General features: G+C 40.7%; 1 long non-coding RNA gene across 1 annotated transcript; it reads left to right on the forward strand.

The window, feature by feature from the left end:
• Positions 1 to 2678: 2678 nt before the first annotated feature.
• Positions 2679 to 4785, forward strand: LOC115998024. Its single transcript, XR_004093825.1, has 2 exons — positions 2679 to 4026; positions 4374 to 4785. It is a non-coding gene; the product is annotated as an uncharacterized LOC115998024 (long non-coding RNA).
• Positions 4786 to 6000: the final 1215 nt, after the last annotated feature.

Consider the following 6000-nt stretch of genomic DNA (forward strand, 5'->3'; position numbering starts at 1 on the left):
AAGGCAAGAGAGGGAGGTTCTTTATGGTTTAACAGTGGAGTGGAGGAGGTGTGAAAAGAAGGTGAATTGTATAGCTCATTGTTTGTTGGAGAGATGTTTGGGGCAGAATATTGTATTCAGAAAAGTAACTGCTTTGCCTAAGGGATTTTTATTGATGCTAAGTTTGGAAGGATTCCCACATTTTTGCTCAATTCCAGGGGTGGATTATGTCCCTGCTGTGGACAGGGAACAAACTAGAACATGGGATCCTGGTGGAAGAAGATAAGGCAGGTGCTGCAGTTGGTCTGATCTGACTAAGTGTAGGGATCTGCTATCTGGTTGGGGTTGGTTTGCTGATGAACATGCTGAAGAAATAGAAGGGAAGAACTGGGAGCCAAGGAGGGCTGCAATCACCTTGATTGCTGACCTGAGGCAGTGCTGATGGTGTGAATGTCAGGTGCTGATGAAGGAAGGATCAAATGATCATTTACCTGAGGCAGAGGACAGGCTTAGGAACAAGAAGTAAGTGCAGAAACAGCTGAGTCATAGCAACAAGATGGGCTGATGAAGAAGGTTCTGGTATCATAACATCAGAATCTTCCTGAGGCAGAAGCAGCAGATGATGGCTTGAGGAAACCTGATGCTGTATGATCACAACTCTGGTGAAGTCTACAGGCAGTAAGGTGCTGGGCTGAGATGGGGGTGAGATGGTAAGGTGGCTTTGCTTTCCTTTTAAATGTTGCCTCCATTGCATTTATCTATCTGCTTGGTGACCAGGGTTGGGATTGTATGCATGTATGTGATCTTGGTGAGACCCAAACCAAACTCAGGGCTGAGAATGCAGCCAAGCTGTGTGAACTGAATCCAAGGGGGGAGGGTTTGACCAAAAAGTAGGTGGGCATAAGAAAAAAAAAGTTTGGAAAAGAAGGAAAAACAAAAACAGAATATGAATAGCAGAGAAAGAAGCAAGAAAAGAAAAAGGAAAAAGAAACAGAAAAAAGAAAAAGAAAAATGAAAAATGCAGATTTGGATGGAATTGAAAAGAAATTTGAAAAAAAACAAAGAGAAGAAGGTTGGTGGTGCATGCCTAGTCTTGAACTTTGCCCATTGCTTAGGTTGGAAGTTGAGAACCTATCCTGAGAAAAATACAGAGCTCTGTACGGGGTATGGTTGACTTCTTAGCCTAAGGGTGGGGGCCTATGTTACCATTGCTAGTATCATGAGGTTCAAATGACTCTTCTTGTAAAAATGTGGAGATCCACATAAGGAGGGTCATCTTGTGGCACTAGGGTGGGGCTCATTGCTCTAGTTGCTGGACATGGTGACTCCCTTGGTAACAATACAGAGCTCTGTACAAGGGAGTTTATCCACGGCTAGAGGGTGAGGGCATAGGTGGGGTGGGGCTTTATGATGAGGTTCTATGGCATATGTGGTATTCTCTTGTTTGAGTTTGGCTTGGGCCTTGACCAAGTGTGGCAAAGTGTGGTTTGAAGTGGACTTGAAGTGGGGAAGGGAACCTTAGAAGTAGTATTGGATGGATAATGCTTAATGGAGTGACATTTAAGGGTTGAGTAAAGTTGATCTTTAAGTGTCACTTTTATTTCATCACATTACCCTATTGTGGGCAAGTAGGGCATGAGCTTGGAGGAATGGTTATGTATATATGGGTTGAGAAACGCAATGCCTCTTTTGTAGTCTAGAAGTAATGTAGATGATGTGTAAGGCTTGGGCCTCTTTAATGGTCACTTTTGGACCATTTATTTGTAGGGCTTTGCCCCTTGTTTTCGAGAGAATAATAAAGATCATTGTGTTAGGAACATCATGTAATAGGTTTTGATGATACCAACTGTTAAGTAGAAATCCTCAAGTCTCGATGCATAGGCAAAAACGCTGTAAGTTCGACAAGTAAACCAAGAGCGAAAATACAACCGGGTAACTTTGAGCTCAACTCGGAAAATATTTAAGCTTGAGGGAAATTTGTTTGAACATCTTAGAAGTCTCGTGTGTTGTAATCATATAGACAGATCAGAAGAAAGCATGGGACAACACTGGAGGAATAAGGGTCTGCGAGACATCAACTAAGTCTCGAGACATAAGCAGAGTTCGAGAGGTAGGACCTCTCGATACAGTTATCCAGTTCGAGACATTAACAGAGTTCGAGAGATAGACCTCTCGATATTTGAGTTCGAGACATTAAGCAATCAAGATATCAACCTTGGTCTCGATACACTAACAATTCTNATCCTGAGGCTTGACGCGGGCTTGGTGATCAAAGGTCAAGTGCTCGAGAGGTGGAGTAACAAGAAGCGGGGCGAAAAACCTGAGGCTTGAGGCGGGCTTCGTGATCAAAGCTCAAGCGCTCGATATTGTACTAAATAAGGGAAGTTTTTAGTGCAATCCTTCCAGGGAGTTTCTGGAAGAAGAGTGGACGTAGGCGGGTTGGCCGAACCACTTAAAAATCTTTCTTGCATTTACTTACTGTTTTTATCTCTCGCTAACCTCTCGATTGCACTGCATATAAACGCACTTCCCGAACTAACTCGAACTCGTGCTAACTAAAAGGGGATAACATTTCCGCTGCGCATAAAACTTTGTCTTCACCTCGTGAGGTATCGAACCTAAACATCCTAAGTTCAATACACACGAGAGGTTGAAAAGATTTGCAAAAACTTATACAAGTCTATTCACCCCCCCCTCTAGACTTGTACCCCATCCCCTTTGGACCAACACATTGGTTCTTAAAAAAAAAAAAACCCAAGGCGGGTGGTTAGGGCTGTCAGGTGGTTCCCTTCGGCTGTGGGGACTCTAAAGATTAACCTTGCACTTTCTGCAGTTGTAGGGGGGCTGCTGCCTTGGTTCGTAATCAGGGTGGCAGTCTTTGCTATGGGGTGGTGTGGTCTGGGTCTGGGGATGTAATCCGGGGGTTGTTTCGAGTTCTGTTTTCTGGCTTGGAGTGGTGCCTGGCGGGGGGTTATAGGGATATACTTGTGGAGTCCTTAGTGGTTGAGATGGGAGGGTACTTTGATAGGACTATGACTGCGCCGTGGGTTCTGGATGATGTTGTGGCTAGGCTCCGGTTCTTGTGCTCCTGCGGGACTGTTTCCTTTGTTCTGAGCCCGTCGCGGGCTAATATGCCTACCTCGGCCCTTGCTGACTGGGTGGTTGATAAGCCAAGGGAGTTTACCTTTCTTTCTCTTTTGGAGCTACCACTGAGGGTGCGGGCGCTTTTGATTCATGATGATCTGCCTTATGTGTTCTTTGATGTTGAGGATCCCCCGTAACTTAGCACTGTGCTTTTGCTATTTGTTTTTGTTTTCTTGTTTGGCATAGTTTTTCTTGTTGTATTTGGCTCTTAGTCTACACTGTCTCGATTATGATCTTGATCTTGAAAAAAGGAAAAATGAAAAAGGAAAAAAAAAGGAAAAAAAGAAGAGAAATAGAAAGAAAGAAAAGAAAGAAAAAAATGAAAAAGAAAAAAAACAAAGAAAGAGAAATTGATAAAAATGAAGAAAGAAAAAAGAGGTGAGAAAAAAGGAAAGAAAAAGAAGGCGTTTGGTTTGTCTGGAGGCGATGATGGCTTGGGTCACCAAGTCTAGCCTCAGCAACGCAGGTGCAAGCGGTACAAGATGCACCCTGGTCCGGGCTGAACGGTGGCCGGGCATGATTTTTTCAAATCCGTTGACCTGGTCAGGCTTGCTGCTGGCCTATAGTGGCTGAATCCCTTCTGGGTTCTGGTGGGGGGTTTAATTTTTTGGGGGGTGCTATTGTTCGTGTCTCTGTATAGCCTTTGTTTCTTTTCTTCCTGCTCCTATGTTGTTTTCTTCCTTTTTCTTTTCAGATAAAAGCTGGGAGCGTGAGTTCTTTGTTTCTGCACGCTTCCTTTACTTTCCTTTGACTTCTGAGGCTTATATGACCTGCTGGTTCTATTGGTTTGTCCCTTGTGGGTTTCTTTTTGAACAGGTCATGCCTTAACGTAGGTGCTTGCGGTAAAAAGTTGCACCCTTGCGGTAAAAAGTTGCACCCTGACTCGGGTTGAACGGTGGCCGGGTAGGAATTTTTCAAATCCGTTGGCAGTTTGTCCAGGCTTGCTGCTGGCCCATAGTAGCTAATCCCGTTGGGGTGCTGGTTTGAACTGCTTTCTGGATATTTACCGTTTGCTGGCCTGCGTGCCGTTATACTGTTGGCCTGTGTGCCATTTCTGTTATGATATTGATGTTAGACTTTGCTTTATTGTTTGGTCATTTAGTTGCTTGGTGGCCCTGTCTTTGTTTTTGGCCTGTGCGCTTTAGTGTTATGGCTAGTGTTATGGCCTGTGTGCCTGTGCTGTGCTTGGTGTGCGTTACAGTTGTTTGGGTTAGTCCTAAAACAACCGTTATGCTGACGATTTTTTGCAGGACAGTGCATGGTAAACGTTATGGGCAGGCTGCTTGGTTAAGTTGTTCTAGTGTCTAGCTGTTCTACTTTAGTCATTTGTAGCTGTTATGGAGGTTCTACTTGCTAGTCCCGGAAATAGTTGTGGTGCTACCGAAGTTTGACAGAAAGGCATGTTTGTTTCGCCCGACTCATACTGCTCGTTGCTGAAGGGTGGTACGGGACTTGGAGTTTAATTCTAGTTTTGTATTCCTTTAGTTTCTGTAGTCAGTTGTAGTTGGCCTTTTCATTTTGTAGCTCTTGGCCTTTCATTGTAATTTATTTCTATCTTTGTATAGGCATTAGGCTTAATGTGGTCTTTTGCCTTACAACTTTGTATGGGCTTTGCCCTTTGTTTCTTAACAATAATAAAAGTATTCCTTTGTTAAAAAAAAATAATCATAACCCTAAACCCTAAACCATAAATCATAACCCTAAACTCTAAATCATAACGCCAAACCCTAAACCCTAAATCATAACGCCAAACCCTGCACCTATGCATGGCTATGGCTACGAGAAGTTACAACTGCACGGGAATAGCATTATATAAAGGCTCATATTCAGTCCCAAATGACCTCTCTTCTACATATTCGTCTCCCTCTTTCCCATGCATGGCCATGGCTACTATACCTTTGTACATGTACTACAACATACATAATAAAGACTTTCGGCTTGGCTTAGCTCAAAAAGGCCCGTGATTCTTACCGTTTTGGTTTCCATGTTAAATCCTTTGTGTCATTGTTTATTGATTCTCTGCAATCACTCCATTTATTTTTCCTTTATTTATCGGGTTTAATAATTCGGGCTACCCCAGATTAATTAAATCCATCAACTGCTACAAATAACACTTTTAACGTTGGTTTTTTTCGACGTCATTCTAGCAGACGTAGTACATAAATGATACCACGTTGTATTTTTTTAAAATTTTTAAAATAATACTTACGACGTTGATTATTTTACTGAAAATCGACGTTGTTTATTCTTTTAAAAAAATTTAATCCACACACGACGTCAGTTTTTATTTAAAACTGACACCGTATGTTTTATTTCAAAAATTTTAAAAAATTATACGGCGTTGATTTTTTTTAAAACCGACATCGTTTTGTTTATTTATTTTTTTAAAAAAATGTTATTCAACGTCGGTTTGCTTTTAAAAATCGACGCCCTTTATAATTTTTTTAATTATTAAATTTATTTTATGATTTCCAACCTACATTTCTAACTTCATCAATTTCTTGTTGATTTTAGGACAACCTTCCATTTCTCTCAAAACTCTACAAAGTTGAATAGAGATAAATAGTCAATAAGTTAGTATTTTCAAAAATTTGAAAGAGAAATAATTTATTAAATTACTTGTCTTATTCATTCCTTTGTATGCTTGATTGGAAACAATTTCATCACATAATAGCCACATTCGGTAGTTCCTCTTTGTAAGGCACACTACATTTGAATTACAATACAATTAAAAAATTAATAAAAACAATAAGATATATATATATATATATATATATATATATATATATATATATATATATATATATATATATATATATATATAGTTTTACAAAGTGTATGAAGTACTTACCGAACATGTAGTCCATTATGTATATT

The sequence above is a fragment of the Ipomoea triloba genome, chromosome 12 (assembly GCF_003576645.1).
Source record: "Ipomoea triloba cultivar NCNSP0323 chromosome 12, ASM357664v1".
NCBI lineage: Eukaryota > Viridiplantae > Streptophyta > Magnoliopsida > Solanales > Convolvulaceae > Ipomoea > Ipomoea triloba.